The 17484-nt window shown below is 43.6% G+C and overlaps 1 long non-coding RNA gene across 3 annotated transcripts in view; it reads right to left on the reverse strand.

Moving 5' to 3' along the window:
• Window positions 1-4562: 4562 nt before the first annotated feature.
• The window catches only part of LOC118237663, a 45974-nt gene continuing 33052 nt past the window's right edge, over window positions 4563-17484 (reverse strand). For all 3 annotated transcript variants that reach the window (XR_004771860.1, XR_004771859.1, XR_004771858.1), the window contains 5 exons: window positions 10964-11058; window positions 6759-6824; window positions 6578-6647; window positions 5756-5846; window positions 4563-5608 (listed from right to left, as the gene is read on the reverse strand). This is a non-coding gene — a long non-coding RNA (uncharacterized LOC118237663). The remainder of the gene's footprint in view (window positions 5609-5755; window positions 5847-6577; window positions 6648-6758; window positions 6825-10963; window positions 11059-17484) is intronic.

The following is a 17484-nucleotide window of genomic DNA, read 5'->3' on the forward strand; positions in this document are numbered from 1 at the left end:
TAAGCGGCCTCTATTTATAACCCATCATGCATCCATTGGTGTGCACAGGGTCATTGGCTGCCAGAGAATAATTTTAGGGAATGAGCTTCCTGGTGAGCTCACAGCTTAGCCCTGCCTGTGTCACCATCTTGAGTCAGCAGCAGACAATTCTGTGCAGAATGAGCTAATTTTAGCCATCTGTGGGATCTTTGTAAATACTCTGTAGTGACTCTTTGCAAAGTCAGTGTGAAGTAGCTATCTCTGCCTCATTTTTTCAGTCCCCAGTAATCTACCAGTGATCTCTTGAGGTGACGTGTTCTTCCTGGAAATGTCTAGGTGAGAGTCTCTGTTTCAGATGGAGGATATTCAGCACTCAGCCATTGATCCTGAGGTCAGAAGATGATCTGGGATAATGGATTGAGAGAGTGCTGCCTACCTGGTTGTTATTTTTTTGTAGCACTTTCAGGGACCCAGCTCCTAGCTTCTGGAGGGGTGAGGAGGAGGAAATGCTGAGTCCCGGAGACAGTAGTTTCTCCCACCCCTGTCCTCAGCACTCATGTTGTTCATCTGGAGTGTGAAATGTTGTCTCAGCTCCTGAACTGTACCCCTCTTTCAGTGATGTGCCCCTGGGCTTACAGTTACATTTCCTTCTACAGTGAGTCACGTGCTGAACGTACCCCAGGGTCTCCTGAGTCTCTCGGGAAGAGTGAGGCTGCATGACTACAGTGACTACAGTGACTACACACTGGTCAGAGCCCCCAGCTCCTGATGTGTTGTCACAGCCTACAACAATCGACAAAGAACTCCTATTTCATGGAGCAAGAACTGTAGGACCTGCTACTGGGGTTCATTATTCAGTTGGAGAATATTTAGGCTTTTGCCAGCATCCAAAAGAGAGAAAAAAGAAGAAGGAAAGGTTACACCTTCCTGAGTTGGATATCAGAAAGGCGCAGGCCAGGTGACTGACCGCCCAGCTGGGTTCCCTTAAAGAGATAGTGGCACGTCTCTACATAGGAGAACATCCCTTTCTTTCCTATAAGACCAAGATGGGAGAACTACATTGTATTTAAGAGCAATCATGCAACAAACCTTAGCTCAAAAACAACAACAGCACACACACACACACACACACACACACACGCCAATGAGATGCTAAAGGACCTGGAAGCTTTGATCCCTGGAACCCACATCAAAGTGGAAGGAACTGACCTCCAAATGTGCGCAGTGGCACACTCCGGCCAGCCTTCACACACTCATGGACGCATACACAATAACACACAAAACAAAATAATTTTAGGAACATCTAGGTAAAGGGTGAACACGTGGAAACCAAGCGAAGGTGCTGAGTTTGGAAGAACAGCTAGGACACACTCCAGGCCTGCGAACCTGAGCTTGGCAGAGAACGTCTCCAACCAGGAGCAAGAGGCATCTGGCTGCTTGTGCCGGAAGCTCTGTGGAGGGGTTATCTCTTTTCTGAAAACCTTTCAAGCCTGGAATGTTTGAAATTCATTCTCCCTGGTTGGAAAAAGAGAATGAGGACATCTCAAATGAATGTATTCCAGGCCAGTGAGGAGGAAGGAAGCATAGAAGATGCAGAAAGGGACAAGCTGAAACCAAACCAGAGAGAAACGATGTATCCTGCGATTTTTTTTTTTTTATAAGAAAGGCAGCTAACATGAGCTCCAGTGTAGACTTTCTATTTCTTGACTTTTTTTTTTTTTTTTTTTTTTTTTTTTTTTTTTGGTTTTTCTAGACAGGGTTTCTCTGTGTAGCTTTGGAGCCTATCCTGGCACTCTCTCTGGAGAACAGGCTGGCCTCGAACTCACAGCAATCCACCTGCCTCTGCCTCCCGAGTGCTGGGATTAAAGGTGTGCGCCACCAATGTCCAGCTATTTCTTGACTTTTTTTAAAAGTGTTTTCGAGACTCTTGTTGGGGGCAAAATGTTGCTAAAGGAAACTTCATTTAAATTCCTGTTTCCAAAGAAAACACGCCTCATACCAAGACACACATCCTATGTGTAGATTCACTGTGTTGCTGGGAACTCAACCTCTTTGTGGGTCTTTACTGAGGATCCCAGTGTCCTCAGCTCCCCTGTGAAACCGAGTCTCCTGGAGTCTGGATTGAGCACAGCGAGTCTTTCACAGGAAGGGACAGGAGGCCACCTTGGCTGTGGCTGCGGTCCCTGTGAACCATGTGGGCAGTGTTCTCGCTGAGGAGCCTAAGGAACCAACCTTTTGAGGAACGCAGTGTTAAGGAATGTCTGGAATGTTTTTTAGCCCAGAGAGTTTCCTGGAAACCTGTATGGTCCCCGTGAAGAACGGGTAAAGCAGAGTTAAGCAAGACTGGTTCAGATCAGAGAGAGACGGAGGAAGTCATTACGATGAGGGACAAGAGTGTCTTCACTCAAGCATGAGCTGCAGCTTTAGAGCTCTGTCCATTCCAGCCATGGCCCACACATCAACCCCATCATCCCAGGCGGACGAGATGTTACAAAAAGCAAAAAACAGAGATTTTTTTTCCCTTTTTTCCACATTGGCCTTTAGAGTATATGAGTGGATGAGCAGCTATAATTTTACAGCATTCACAAATGCTATTTGTGGAATTGGGAAGTGATATTTCTAATTACCTTGTAAAGCTCTTACTGTATTTAAAAGTTTCTAAATGTCTATTTCTAGCTAGGTGCCCAGATGCATGTAGGCAGGACTATATAAGAGAATACATTTGACTTGAATGCTTCTTTTGCTTATGAGAGCCCAGAGCCTGCTACAGAGCAACACGCCATTTTAGTAGACATGGGTTCATTTAAAGTCACAGTTAAAGACACATTGACTTTGAATATTCTCCAGGTTGGATTTTACAAATTCTTTTGTGTGCATTCCATGGTGAGTCAGGGCAATCAGATGCACGTGTACATACCACTTAAATATCTTTATGAAGGAGTGTTGTGTGACCGTGGGAGACAAGACGTTTATGAAATAAATTTACCCTTTTACCTACTTGATGCTTTTTGCTATTTTCCAGTCTATTTTTCTTACTTCTTTTATAGAAAATTCAAAAGATTACAGTGCCTCATTTTATTTCCTTGCCCATAGGTCATGACTTGGAGTGTGAGAAACTCTGTTCTCTCCCGATCTCTAGCTATATAACTGTGTAAAGGAAAATATTGTTACAGTACATAATATGGGAGTGTCTTTGCAATGACTCAGGGAAATAAATGCTATGACAGAGTTCTGAATTTTGTTTCTGTCTTTTTAAAATAATATTTTCATTTATTATTCGAAATTTTTGTATGTGTGTACAGTCTATCTTGATAATAGTCACCTCAACTCTCCCTCTATACTGCTTTCCTGGAGCTCCTCCTGTAGTATTGTAAACGAGGATAGTCTACTTAGGCTCATATATTTTCCTGCTTAGTCCGCACAGATGAACTGTTTGGGGAGGATTAGGAGGTGTGGCCTTGTTGGAGGAAGTGCCTCACTGTGGGGCAGGCTTTGAGGTTTCCTGATGGGGAATGTACTGTGCATGTTTATCTTATTGATTGTTGAATAAAACACTGTTTGGCCAATGAGACAGCAAGTTAGATGGGACTAGGAGTCAAAGAGGATTCTGGGAAATGTAGTAGAGAAGTGGTGATCCAGGCAGGAAGTGACATAGCAAGGAGACTCATATTTAAAGAAGGAGAAACAGGAAGCTGCCCACTTTCTTTTCCCCTCCGCTCCTGCTCCAACAGCACAATGTGATCCACCGGCAAGGAGGGACGCCAATAAAGTGTCCGATAAGATAAGTCTTATAAAATATATAGATTTATGATAATTGAGACTGAGCTAACAGATGAGGATCCTAGTCATTGGCCAAGCAGCATTGTACCTAATACAAGTTTCTGTGTATTCATTTGGGCCTAACTCCGGCGGCTGGCGTAAAGCTCACAGGTGGTGGTAGGGCTCAGGTGGCTTTTGGCGGAAAGATTTGTTGTTAACAGTTTCCTATCCTCAGGAGACCACTCTCAGTAGACTTCCTGTTGCCTGCAGGATGTAGCACTCTTAGCTCCAGCACTACATCAGCCTGCATGCCTCCCTTCATGATGATAATGGAACCTCTGAAACTGTAATCAAGTCACCCCATTAAATGTTTTCCTTATAAGAGTTGCTGTGGTCATGGTGTCTCTTCACAGCAATAGAAATCCTAAGACATACAAGCAAAGGAAAGTCAGCAAAACAATAACAAGCCAAAAAACAAAAACAAAAACAAACAAAAAACTTAGCTTTTGAAGTTGTGGTCCAAATAGGTATCTGCAAAGGGTAATTATTTAAAGAAACTTCGTGGTGATTTTATTTGTGAAAAATATATCCTGTAATTTAAAGTCTGTCTCCCCACTTCTGGGGACTTTTATTCATCAATGGTAATGGTCTGGTTAGAACCCCTAGAGTTGAGGACACAGAGAAGATTACCTTTGAAATAGGTCATATATTTTCCCTTCACATATGGTTCATAAATGCTAATTTTTGTATATGGAATTGAATTTGAATGGGGTCTGTCCTGCCTGTATTTCTTGATAATGCTAAGTTCATGCATTACACTGAGAGAGAGGGAAAGATATTATTTTTATTATAACTTTTCTTTATTCTTAATAATTTCATACATGTAACACGTGTACAATGAAAAATAACCATATCTGCCTGTTCCCATTTCCCTCCTCCAACTCCCTCCCCATCTCTCCCAACATGTACTCCTCCAACTTAATTATTTCCTCCTCCCCTTTTCCTCCTCCCCTCCCCCTTCTTCCTCTTCGTCCTCCTCCTCCTTCTCCGATAGCTCATTAAATCCAGTCGGTGCTAGTCATGTGTATAGGTATGACGTGATCGCTGGAGTATGGGAACTCTACCAGTAGGCCCACTCTCAAATGGTAAGGATTCCTTCTCCCCAAACATCTATCAACTGCTGCTAGCTGTTAGTAAAAAGTGGGACCTGAAAGGCACCCCACATCTGCGCTGGCATCTTAGTTGGCTTCATCTTGTGCAGATAATCATGGCGGCTGTGAGTTCATGAGTGTGAGAGCCATATCATGCTAGAAGACAGCATTTCACAGCACTCCTCCGCATCTTCCAAGGGTTCACTTTCTTCCAAGGTGCTCCCTGAGTCTTGCCAGGCTGGGTGAAGGGCTGGGGTCAGTTGGTAAGGATGCCCCACTTAAGACTGAGCACTCATCTCTTAGTCTCAGCACTTTGACCAGTTAAGCATCCCTGCACCAATGCTGCCCGTTGCAAAAGAAAAGAAAGTCTTTTTCTGGACAAGGTTGAGAGCAGCACAGATGTATAGGTAGGGACGTTTAACGGCATGAACACGGAGCAAAATAACAAGAGCAGGCTAAGTGTTACAGCCTACACCCTTGCCAGACATAGGCTTTTTAATCAGTATTTTGGTGCCGGTGTGGCATGCCCTCCTGTAGAGCAGGTCTCAAATTCAGTAAGAAGGTGGTGACTTTCCCCATAACAATCATGCCCCTAGCCTTACAGGAGCTACTGAAGGATGCAGAGTCCAGCACTGCGCAAACATACTTTCTCCTCCAACAGCCTGCACGGCACTTTCTGGCACTATGAAAGCAAGTCTTCAGGGTGGAAGTTTCCTGGTCTGTTTGAGAGAAAGAGACATATTTTAAAAATCTAAAGACAGCAAACTAGATTCCCAGGTTGTCTTAGTTAGGGTTTCTATTGCCGCGAAGAGATACTATGACCATAACAACTCTTATAAGGGAAAACACTTAACTGGGAGGCTTACAGTTTCAGAGATTTGGTCCATTATCATGGTGAGACAGGGCAGCATGCAGGCAGACGTGGTGCAGGAGGAGATAAGCGTTCTACATCTTCATCTGCAGGCACAAAATGGACAGTGAACTGTCTCCCTGGGAGTAGCTTGAGCATAAGAGACCTTAAAGCCTACCGCCACAGTGACACACTGCCTTCAACAAGGACATGCCTATTCCAATAAAGCCACACCTCATAATAGTGCCACTCCCTTTGGAGGCCATTTTCTTTCAAACCACCACACAGGCGTTCTAATAGAGTTACTGTTTAAGGATTTCTCCACCAGGGCTGGATCCTCTCTCAGTGTCTGGTTGCATGGTGTTCCTTACAAACTCCTTCCTCAGTCTTGGATGGGCAACTGGAGCGAAAAGCTTTCAGTAGGCCCCGTCGCCCTATTTGCAAGGCTTTCTTCATATGCCTTTTATAACTTTGCCTATCAACTCCTGCCTCCTCCCTAAGACCCTCAGAGAACAGTCATGGCAGTGTGTTTATCCTGCTGCATCCCTAAGCTAACATGGTAGGCTGGCAGTATTGTTTTAGTTTCCATCACAATGTGTTGAGGGAAAGCATATATGAATGAACAAACATTAAACCAATTACTTGCTCTGACTTGAAGGACTATTTAAGGGTCAACCTTCCCTGTTGGCCTGGCACAGGGTAGAAAAAGTGCCAGGGGGCTTCTGGATCACCCCCACCTAAGCCAGGAGGTTTCATAGTTCCAGGAGGCTTCTGGCCATATCTAAGCACAGCCCCAACTCCACAGGCAGATCCCGGGATCTCTGAGAATGATGCTTACTTGCAAGTAGAAATGGCTGGCTCAGCATTTGGAAAGTTCTAGAATCAACAAATCTGGTGATATCCAAAGTCTGAAAGGAAAAGGAAAATGCAAGTCTTTTCTTTTTCTTATCTTCTCCAAATGGCTTGTGACCAATATTTCTCTACTGAGAAAGGAAATAATTTTACAGGTTGATACTTACAGACAACCTTGTCTGCATGAATTTCATCAGCTAAGATACAAACAGGGAGACTCCAGTCCTGAAATGCTAAGTAGAATTCATCAGAGATCAGAAAGGAATTCTTGTTTGACCAGGCAGGTTCAACCAACAGTGACTGTCCTAAGGATTTAGTTAAGCCACGTGCAGTTGTCATGTTAGTTAGTGGGTCAACAAGATCAAATACCAGCATTTTTCTACAGTTCAGCATAGCACAGTTCAGGTAGGTGTAGGCAGGTCACCCCAGCACTCCAAAGGAGTCAGGACTGAATCCTACTGACAGGAAGTCTGTTGGGACATCAGGCCTTTGGGGAGAGCTAAGCACAGAGAAAATATGAATGCCACACCATTGCCTTAATAGTTTCATTGCCACAAGATGTTTGAAGAGAAAAACAGAAAAGACCTCGTTTGGGAAATGCTGGAAACAATGTCTTGCTTTGAAAGTTTTTAAGTTCTGAAAATGTAGCTCACAGTCTGTATGCTGAAGACTCCAAATGGCTCCACAGTAAAAGAAACCACTCAGCCTTGTTTAACCAAGGATATTAATTAGACTCACAAAGGCATGTCTAGTTTACAGTTGGCAATTCAGAACTAGGGAGACCATTTGTGACCTGTGAGCCAAGGGCCTTAAGCCTCCCTCGGTCTTCACCACACAGAGGTCTCTGCCAGAGGCCCTCTTAATTCTTCTCTATTTCCTAAAAATGGGAAGAGGACAGAATTCCAGAATGTTCCATTCTCAGCACACCGGTTTCATTACACATATTTTATATTGAATTAGTGCCTATCATTTATGATATGGTGATATGCTGTATATATCATATGGATTTTACATGAACTATCTTACACTTTTCATATCTCTTGTGTGTGACATTTCTCAAAGTGGGCCTCAGATGTGGGTGGGTTTGCTCCCATTTTATACACGGTCTTCAAAAATTTCAAATTTTGGTTCAAAGGCCATAGCTGAGATTAAATGATATCAGTGTGTTTAATTCTTTTGATCAAGTGACTTTCTAGGTGTAACCCTGGCTGTCCTGGAACTCACTTAGCAGACCAGGCAGGCCTTGAACTCACAGTGGTCTGCTTGCTTCTGCCTCCTAGTGCTGGGATTAAAGGTGTATGCCACCACGCCTGACAACCTTTTGGTCTTTTGAGACACCGTATCACATGGTAGATCAGGTTAGCCTGCAGCTCACTATGTTGCTCAGGTTGGCCTCAAACTCACAACAGTCCTCTCAGCCTTTTGTATGCTGGGATTGCAGGCAATGGCTCCCACACCCAGGTAATGCCAATGATTTATTCCTTCCACCGTGTTAATAAGATCTGACACTTAACATAATATTTAATACAAGCTGGGCACCAAGTTTTAATGGATTTAATTCATCATAAGTCATCAGAGGTGCTATTGCTGTCTCTACTTTCTGACTGGGAAAACAAGATGAAGAAATCAAGCAAGTGCTCAAGTTTCCACAGATGGAGAGAAGCAGGGGCAGAATTCAGATGAAGCTGCAGAGAGAGTGGCTGTGTGGCCAGGGAGGTCATCTAGCCAAGTTCCGTCCAGGATTTTCCAAACCCCATTGGCTGGGGAAGCATTATTTGTAGGTAACGCCTATGGTTGCAATAATTAGTTTCAGCAGACCTGGTTTGGAGTCACAGGACCAAGTTCTCTCTGGGTCTGTCTTGCTTTGCCCAGCCTGGGCTCTGTGTTCTCTACCCTCCCCTGACACACACACACACACACTTAGAGACCCCACAGTGTCTATTTTCTCCAGGCATCAGGGGCTCGATGTCAAAACTCGCAGCTTGCACATTTCTCCCTCAGACCTTATCATGGAATAAAACCAATAGAATGTGTTTGCAAAGATTAATGTAAAAGAAATTACTTTAGGACCATCTCTTATCTACACAGAGAAAGCAATCTTTTGTGCTTTGAATATCTAAAAATTCTAAAAACCTCAAAGGTTTCTAATATTATGGAACTATTATTTGCAGTGTGAGTGGTGATTCTATGAAGGTCTTTTAAAATAATTGAGTTCAGCATAAGTCACCTTTAATTCTTGTATGGTTGGGTTGGGAGAAATCTAACATTTAGCAAGTGTTTTATATGGGCCAAGTATTCTGTCACAGGCTTTCCATAGACTCTCTTACTTCACAATAGTGTATGAGATGGAGAGAGTTGGTGTTCCCATCTTACAAAGAAACAAGTCAAGACATCAAGAGCTGAAGTAACTTGCTCCAGACCTGACTGCTCTGCACCACATGCTAGAACCAGAACACGAAGGGACGGCTTGGCCTTTTACTGCCCCCGACTGCTAAAGCTGTCAAGGTTTTGGCCTTGCACAAAGGCAGTAAGAGCCCCCAGGTTCTAACAAAGTAATCATTTACTTTGAAAACCCTCCATTAAAAGGAACACGACATCTACAAATGGTTTATCCTTGGGGAACCTTAGAAATCTGTCAACTGGAAATAAGATTCTAGAGGGGGAAACCCGAAAACCTTTAATTGCTCCAAGATGGTATGTTGGTTGGCAGCTCTGGCTCATCTTAAAAGGACATTTTTTGGAAGGTACAGCTGACATTTAACAAACATTATACGGGTTCTCATCCTCACAACATCTTTGGTGCCCTTTTTAGGTGTGATGCTGACTTGTTCTGTAACCTCTCTCTACGCTGCCAAAGCCAGTGCTGCCCACCCTAGGTACATTCTTTCTCTCATCAAGTGGGCTGTAAGCTCCTTTAGTTTCTCACAGAACTAAGGATTAATTTAGTATGTATGGACAGTAGAGGGGCAAAATCATTATCTCCTAAAATAATTTATTTTAGATGAATTTATAGATGTACAATGTTGATCTTGTTGTGTTACAAGACTTAAAGAGAGTCATTAAGAACTGTAAAGGGGCTTTCAGAACCTCAGGGAGGAGTTGGAGAGATGGCTCAGCAGTTAAGAGTTTGTACTGCTCCTGTGAAGGACCCTGTCAGTTTGCAACAGCTGTGTTGGATGGCTCCTAACTGCCTTTAACTCCAGCTCCAGGGTCCGATGGCTCCTCACGCATGCACACACATACTCACACACATGTACATACCCACACAAAGACACAGAAACATCAAAAGCAAAATCTGAATGTCTCAAAATCTAAAGTACCTGGAGGTTCTGATAGTTTTATTGCTTTCATTAACCATAACCTCAAATTGAGCATGACAGTAGCAGACTGTAATCCTAGCACTGAGGGGCTGAGGCAGGAAGACAGAAAGTCGGAGACAGAAAGCCTGGGTTACCCAGTGAGACCCTCTCTCAAAACACAACAAACAACAACGACACAACAAAAGGTAACGGTGACTGCATCAACACAAACAGACAAACGTCTATGGGTGGGCTTCTGAGGGGGAAAAAAGGATGAACGCGAATGGTAAAAGCTACTTTTGAACTTCCTTGACCTTTTAACTGATTGTGTGTCTGGTACATGTGGAAGTTACAGAATAGTTTTCAAGAGCCAGGTCTCTCTTTCCACCCTGGAAGCACAGGGGATCAAAGTGGAGTCGCCAGGCTCGGCAGTGACACCTTTCATCTGCTCGGCCATCCCACACACCCACACATCCATTATGTATGGATTTATTTTGTGTGTATGAGGGGTGTTTAAGCTACCAGGCATGAGCAAAGGCTCTCTGGAGTTCTGTTCTCTCTTCTTCCATGGAGATCATGGGAATTGAACTTCAGTCACCAGGTTTGCTAGTAAGTGCCTTAACCAACTGAGCCATCCAAACGGCCTTTCTTTTTGGTTTTTTAACTTAAAATTAACTTTTTGTGGGTTTTTTGTTTGTTTGTTTGTTTGGTTTTGGTTTTTCAAGACAGGGTTTCTCTGTGGCTTTGGAGGCTGTCCTGGAACTAGCTCTTGTAGACCAGTCTGGTCTCAAACTCACAGAGATCCACCTGCCTCTGCCTCCCGAGTGCTAGGATTAAAGGCATGTACCACCAAAATTAACTTTTAATGATGACTAGAAGTGACCTTGGGAATTAACACCCAATCTTTAAGAAAGACAAAACCCATAGAGATGAAAATGACAAAAATATATACATATATGAAATTGTTAAATAATTTTTTTAAAAACCCATGAGTTAATGATTCCAGGAGGTATAGCAGCCTGGGACAAGAACAAGTCTCGGGTCATAGAGTTGGCTTTACTTACTTCACTTACCAGGTGGGTAACCTTGAGCAAGCTGATTCTCCTGTCTGTACACAGCTCTTCCTGTTTCGATTGGATTGCTAATAAATCTTACTGCATCAGGTTGCCTGTTGTGAAAATTAGACAATATAGAGAATCCCTCAGGGCAATGTTTAGCAAGGCTTGGTATGGTTTGGATATTAAGTATTCCTTCTGAGGTTTTATCTACAGACTTCCCCACCCTGTGGTGTGGGTGGAAGTTAAAATTATCTTTAGGAGCTAGGGCCTGATGGAAGGAAGTTAGGCCATTGAGCACAGGCCCCTGAGGACATACTAGGGCTCAAACGCCTCTTTCTCTGTCTCTCTCCTTCTTGGCTGCCGTAAGGAAAACCATCTTCCTCGCTAACACACTTTACATTGCCAACAATAGGCTGAAAGCAACCATGGAGTTAGACCTCTGAAACTGTGAGCCAAAGCAAACAGTTCTTTCTCCCAAGTTGACTTCCCTCAGGCATTTTGACGTATCGACAGAAAGCTAGCTGGCACCAGGATCAGCAACAGTTAGCTATCCAGAGCAGAAATTGTCGTTAAATAATACAGTATACATTGATGGGTGTTGAGAAGGAGAATTAAGTAAAGATACATTCAGAAGATAAATTAAATGGGGCTATTCATAGGTCTCCACCTGATGCCTAAATTACAGAATTGACACTGTAGGTGCTTTGTAAACCCTGAATGAAAGGTTCTGTCAATCAGTTCATAAATCAATGGAGTCAAGGAAGAGAAGTTTACTGTTAGGAAAGCTAAATTCTTTGCCTTCCACGGCATCCTTAAGGCTCCCTAATCCCTGCTAAGCTATCCATAAGATCTAGGATAGCTGCCATAACTCAGAATAGGTTTTTCTGTATAGGGAATTTTTAGCGTTTCCCAAAATCATTCTAAAACACACACACAAGGACAAAATAAATGTAAACACAAGTCTCTGAGTCACTTCAACACCATGACAGGAGAACACGGGTTTAAAGTTAAAAGTTCTCTTTTGGTTTTGTTTTGTTTTTATGAGACAGAATCTTGCTCCGCACCTCAGGCTGGCCTTGACTTGAGAACTTCCTGTGCTAGCCTCCTGAGTGATGCTTTTACACAAGTGCCCCGTGCCGTCTGGTTAGATAGAATAAAAGTGTAAGATACTTCAAGGATAATAATGTAAAATAAAAGGGACTGTGTTAGGCAAGAGGTGGGATGTGGAGGGCCAAGGGTATAAATGATTTCCCTCGTGACCCAGGTACCTTTACTTTATGCTTTATGCTCTTCAGAGCAGCCATGTACCTTCAGAAGTTGCTTTAGGCTTCTTTCCAATTCTGAACCATGAGCAAATCACAAACACATTTGACAACAATATGTTCCTCTTGCGTAAATGCCTCTTCTAGGCCACATACATAATTAAAGTCCTGTTGACTCAGGGATCCTGTCTCAGAACTGAATGTCCGAACTCGGTAACTTCCTTCCTTTCTAACCAGACAGCACAGCTGCCAAGAGCTCCCCAGGCCTTCTGCCTGCTCCTCTGTGTATAATGGTTACACATTACGTATGGATAACACACACTGGACTTGCCCACGTCGGCCAGGAAGGGTTCCTGTGACTACTCATTTGAACTTTGTTGTGTATACAAGTGACCAAAACCACAACGCACCAAAGCAAAGTGAGCAGGGCCATGGGCTAGGAGTGGATGCCGCCTGAGATTCTCTTCTTTCACGAACACTTGGTGTAAGTCTTAGGGCAAAGCAGTGTGTGTGTAAAGCAGTGTGTGTGTAAAGCAGTGTGTGTGTAAAGCAGTGTGTGTGTAAAGCAGTGTGTGTGTGAAGCAGTGTGTGTAAAGCAGTGTGTGTGAAGCAGTGTGTGCCTGTTATGCAGTGCATGTTACACAATGTGTGTAAAGCAGTGTGTGTAAAGCAGTGTGTGTGTAAAGCTGTGTGCATGTTACACAGTGTGTGTGTAAAGCAGTGTGCATGGTACACAGTGTATGCAAAGCAGTGTGTGTGTAAAGCAGTGTGCGTGTTACACAGTGTGTAAAGCAGTGTGTGTGCAAAGCAGTGTGTGTGTGTAAAGCAGTGTGTGTTTGTTGCGCAAAACCCACTTAAGGAGAAAGAATACAAACTAGAGATGCCGTTGTGCAACACGGATTCTTCTGTTTCCAATATTTGAAACAAAGAAAACAATGTTTTAAATTATTTATTTTTACTTTATGTGCATTGATGTTTGTCTACAGGAATGTCTGTTCGAGGGTGTCGGATAAGCGCTAAGCCATCTCTCCAGCCCCGAGGAAACCAATTTTTAAGGGTCTTCGGCACAAAATAAAGCATTCCGATTTCCTTCCTCCTTAGGCAGCACCACATGGGAATCTCTCCTACGCTGCCACCCTCTAGACAATGGAGCTTCACAGGGATTTTAAAAAGGAGTGCTTCTAAACTAAAGAAATTAAAAAAAGAAAAGGAAGTTGCTCCCCGTCATAAAATGCTTACATTCTAGCTTGAATCCTCACCCTCGGGTTTCAGCCTGGTTCCCTCTGCACTGACTAAATAGTACTGCCTGAGGGATGAAGAGCAGCTTATTTACCAAACCAAAGTTGTGAAAATGTTCCCAGTGGAAGTTAAACACACAGACTTCAGTTGCATGGATCTCTTGTATTCCTGCACAAATGTTTAGATAGGAAATGGGCTCTTGTCCAATTTTCCAAACTTCTCTGTTCTTCCACAAGTTTACATAGAGATCCACCCACCTTTTAGAGCCTTCACTTAATGATTTTAGTACATCCCTCTATGTAAGTTACAGCGAATTACAGGGGTTTGTGTGTCTAGTCAATGTATTTTTTGTTTTGTTTTGTTTTTTTGAGACAGGGTTTCTCTGTATATATTTGGAGCCTGTCCTGGCACTCGCTCTGGAGATCAGGCTGGTCTCGAACTCACAGAGATCCGCCTGCCTCTGCCTCCAGAGTGCTGGGATAGTCAATGTACTTTTGAACTAGATAATAACTTATTTGTCATAGAGTTCTAACTTGTTTCAGAAAAGCCTCAAACACTGGGGGTTCATCAGCAAACTAGCAGTGTTTTGTGTGTGCATTATATATGTGTGTGTGCATGGTGAATGTGTGTGCACATGTGTGCTTGTGTGTGAGGGGGAATACACCTATGCATTCACCTGTGTGAGTGTGGAGGCTGCATGTTGACATCGCGTCCTTACTTGCTCGCCACCTTATTACAAAAAGTTTCTTTATTTGTATTCTATGTGTATGAGTGCCTGCCTGTATGCATATCTGTGCACCACATGGAGGCCAGAAGAGGGCATCTAAATCCCCTGGAACTGGAGTTGCAGACAATAGTGGGCAACTAGACATGGGTTCTAGGAACCAAACCCAGGTCCCAAACAGTGAGTGTTCTTAATCACTGAGCCGTCTCACTAGCAACCTGTTTACTTATTTTTAATTAATTTATTGGGGTTGTCAAGATGATTCAATAACTAAGAGCTTATATCACTCTTGCAGAGGTCCTAGCTGGTTCCCAGCATCCGCATGATGGCTCATAACTGCCTGTAGCCTCAAGCTCCAGGGGATCTGAGTTTCTGTACTTTGTGGGCACTCACACTCTTGTACACACACACACACACACACACACACACACACACACACACACACACACACACACACAGGGGCAAAGATGATGTTAGCAATTTTCTAGACTGGGTTAACTGATGTGGGTGGCATCATTCCATGGGCTGGGAATAAAAAGGGCAAAGCCATCTGAGGGCCAGCATTCAGGCTCACCCCTCTCTGTAGATACAATGTGACCAGCTGTCTCAATCCTGCCACCCCAGACTGCTCCACCATGGAACCCTAAGACTGTGAGCCAAACTCAACTTTTCTTTCCTTTACTTGTGCTTGTCAAATGTTGGTCACAATAACGAGAAAACCAGTACAAAAACCACTTGTTCTCCAAGTGTCTTCCACACTCAGGTGAGACCTGTGCTGACAGACTTGAGAAGACTGCCCCTGTCCAGTCTCCCTTGAGCCTAGCCTGCAGGGCTGCAGAACAGCACTGTCTGTGAACTATGACCTTTGTCTCCCCTCCCAAATCAGCATGTTTTTGAGGAAGAAGATGTAATGCTCAGACTAAACCTGTCCTCATTTTAAAATTCAGAAATTCTTTTAAGCAACAAAGAGAAGAAATTCTCTTTTTGTTACTGTTATTGTGAACAGGCGATGGGTCACTAGCACCTTAAGTGGCCAATTGGTAGTTTTAAAAATAGGAATACAGAACAATGGGTTTCATTATTCTATTTTCATACATTTTTTATTGCTACAGTTCTTCCCCTCCAATGGTGGTGCCTCTCACACACCAGCCAATCAGAGCCCACTTGAACCTATGAACACCTTAAGCATAGCCTCTTCAGGCCACTCCCTTCCGTGTCTCCTCTAGACTCTCCCTCTCTGCAGCTAAGAGGCTCCTCTTTCACCTGTCTTCTTGGGCACAGAACAAGAACACCTCTGTGGACATTTCATTGTTCGTATGTGGACGGCCAGTCTTCCAGCACCTGTTACAGGAAAGGCTATCATCTGTCCAATTTATATTTTTGACACTTTCATTAAAACTCTGGACCTCAGGCCCAGGGGAGAAAGACACTTGCTGCCAGGCAGGAAGACCTGAGTTTCATCCATGGAACACACGGGGTGGAAGGTGAGAACTGGCTCATTCCAAGTTCTCCTCTGACTTCCACGTGCGCGCACTGGAGCATTTGAACACACACACACACACACACACACACACACACACAGAGAGAGAGAGAGAGAGAGAGAGAGAGAGAGAGAGAACTGTTTGCTGGGTGGTGGCGATGTACACCCGTAATTCCAGCACTCGGGAGGCAGAGGCAGGCGGATCTCTGAGTTCAAAGCCAACCGGGTCTACAGAATGAGTTCTAGGACAGCCAAGGCTATACAGAGAAACCTTGTCTCAAAAAAAAAAAAAAAAAAAAAAAAAAAAAAAAAAAAAAAGTTTGATCTCTGACTAGTAGTAAAAGTGTTGCAGTTTAAAAGGGGAAAAAAGTGCAAATTCTTTCCTGGGCTTTATCATATACTGTAGCCCAAACCTAGAGAACAATGCCCTGTGGTCTGTTTCTTTGCTGGTGGGATACAGCAGACTTCTGTGATAGCCAACCGCTAAAACTTCCTTTGCTAAAAAATAAATAAAAAGCAACTAAAACTTTATTGGAGTGTGTACCTGAGTGTGTGTGCGCGTGTGCTCACTCGCACGTGTGCGTGTGACACTATGAACCACATCTGGAGGGCAGAAGACAACTTCGAGGAGCTGGCTCTCTCCTTTCACCTACATGTGGGTCCAGGGATCACGCTCAGGCACCAAGCTTGTTGGGCAAGTACTTCTCCTCACTGAGGCATCTCTCTGCCCCGCCACCCCCATAGTCTGTAAAGGTTTTACACATTGCTATAAACTATAACTATTGCTATATCCATGCCTTCTCAGAATTTGTTTGTTGATACTTAACTCCCAACATGGTGATTTTTGGATGAAAGTCTTTGGAATGTGACTGTGTCAGATGAGCAGTGCCCTCATAAATTGGATTGCAGTTCTTACAAAAGAGATCCCAGAGTGCTCCCTGGCCTCCTTAGTCATGAGGACACCATGAAAAGATTCCAGGAGGCAGTGCTCACCACTGCCGGTAGCTTCTACATAGCAGCACCCAACCTGTGGGCCAGCACCCCTTTGGGGGTCACATATCAAATAGCCTCCATATCAGTTACTTACATTACAATTCATCAGAGTAGGGGCATTACAGTTATGAAGTAGTAATGCAGTTGTTTTCTGCTTGGGGGTCACCACAAGGGTAGCGGCATCCGGAAGGCTGAGAACCACTGGGCTGGCACCTCAACCTTTGACAGCCTCTAGACTGAGAGGAATACATGTTAAAACCACCCAGGCTAACCCGGCTTGACCTAATTATTATGATATTGATGTTAGAGCAGTATGAAGACACTAAGATATGAGTTTGTTCACTTAGGTCTAAGAGCAGACCTGTCAATGCAGACCTTTGCAAAATTTTTCTGAAACTCAAGAACGTAAATGAGAGGTTGGATTTCAATCAACATTCTTTTCTCCTTTCTTTCTTTCTTTCTTTCTTTCTTTCTTTCTTTCTTTCTTTCCTTTTTTCCTTTTTTCCTTCTTTCTTTCATTTTATTTTTGAGACAGGGTCTCATTGTATATCTCTGGCTGACCTGGAACTCACTATGTAGACCAGGCTGGCCTCAAACTCACAGGGCTCCACCTGCTTCTGCCTCCTGAGTGCTAAGATTAAAGGCATGCACCAGTACACCTGACTTTCCATATTTCTTTATTTCGGAGCCTGGATTTGGCCCATAATATTACAAGAAGTCATATGAGGAATTATGAAGTACAGGACTGTTTGCAGAAGGGACCAAAAATCTGTGGTTATAGCATGACTTTGGTAACAGTCCCCAAAGGCTGCAACATGGACTGCATGGGTCTGTGATT

Source organism: Cricetulus griseus (genome assembly GCF_003668045.3).
Source record: "Cricetulus griseus strain 17A/GY chromosome 1 unlocalized genomic scaffold, alternate assembly CriGri-PICRH-1.0 chr1_0, whole genome shotgun sequence".
NCBI classification, from domain to species: Eukaryota; Metazoa; Chordata; class Mammalia; order Rodentia; family Cricetidae; genus Cricetulus; species Cricetulus griseus.